The sequence below is a fragment of the Mustelus asterias genome, chromosome 23 (assembly GCF_964213995.1).
Source record: "Mustelus asterias chromosome 23, sMusAst1.hap1.1, whole genome shotgun sequence".
Taxonomy (NCBI): domain Eukaryota; kingdom Metazoa; phylum Chordata; class Chondrichthyes; order Carcharhiniformes; family Triakidae; genus Mustelus; species Mustelus asterias.
In genome coordinates, this window is record NC_135823.1 from 6,260,546 (window position 1) to 6,261,390 (window position 845).

Below are 845 nucleotides of genomic sequence, written 5' to 3' on the forward strand. Positions count from 1 at the left end.
TTGGATCGGATTGCATTGGATTGGATTGGATTGGATGGCGTTCCTCAGATTGGATTGGATAGGATTAGATTGGATTGGATTGGATTGGGCTTGATTCCGTTCGTTGGATTGGATTGGATTGGAATGGATTGGTTTACTGCCGTTCCTTGAATTGGATTGGATTGGATGCCGTGACTTGGATTGGATTGGTTTGGATTGGATGCCGTTCCTTAGATTGCTTTGGATTGGATTGGATTGGAATGGATTGCATTGGATTGGATTGGATTGGATGCCGTTCTTTGAATTGGGTTGTATTGGATTGGATTGGCTTGGCTTGGCTTGGATTGGATTGGATTGGATTGGATTGGATTGACGTTCCTTCGATAGGATTGTATTGTATTGGATTGGATCGGATTGGATTGGATTGGATTGGATGGCATTGCATTGGATTGGATTGGATTGGATGCCGTTTCTTGGATTGGATTGGATTGGATTGGATTGGATGGGATTGGATTGGATTAGATTGGATGACGTTCCTAGGATTGGAATTGATTGGATTGGATCGGATTGCTGAGGGGGTGTAGCTCAGTGGTAGAGCATTTGACTGTAGATCAAACGCCCCTCGGTTCAAATCCGAGTGACCCCTTCTTTGTCTTAGTCCTCTTGAAGACCAGAGTGGTAGACTGTGTATGGAACCAAAAGAGATGGATTGGATTGGATTGTATAGAATTTGATTGGATTGGAGTGGATTTGATGCCGTTCCTTGGATTGGATTGGATTGGATCGGTTTGGATTCCATTGGATTGGATTGGACGGCGATCCTTGGATTGGATTGGAGAGGATTGGATTGCATTGGATTGGATTGC

General features: G+C 44.0%; 1 non-coding gene across 1 annotated transcript; it reads left to right on the forward strand.

The window, feature by feature from the left end:
- Nucleotides 1-553: 553 nt before the first annotated feature.
- On the forward strand, nucleotides 554-625 carry trnay-gua (transfer RNA tyrosine (anticodon GUA)). Its single transcript has one exon. It is a non-coding gene; the product is annotated as a tRNA-Tyr (tRNA).
- Nucleotides 626-845: the final 220 nt, after the last annotated feature.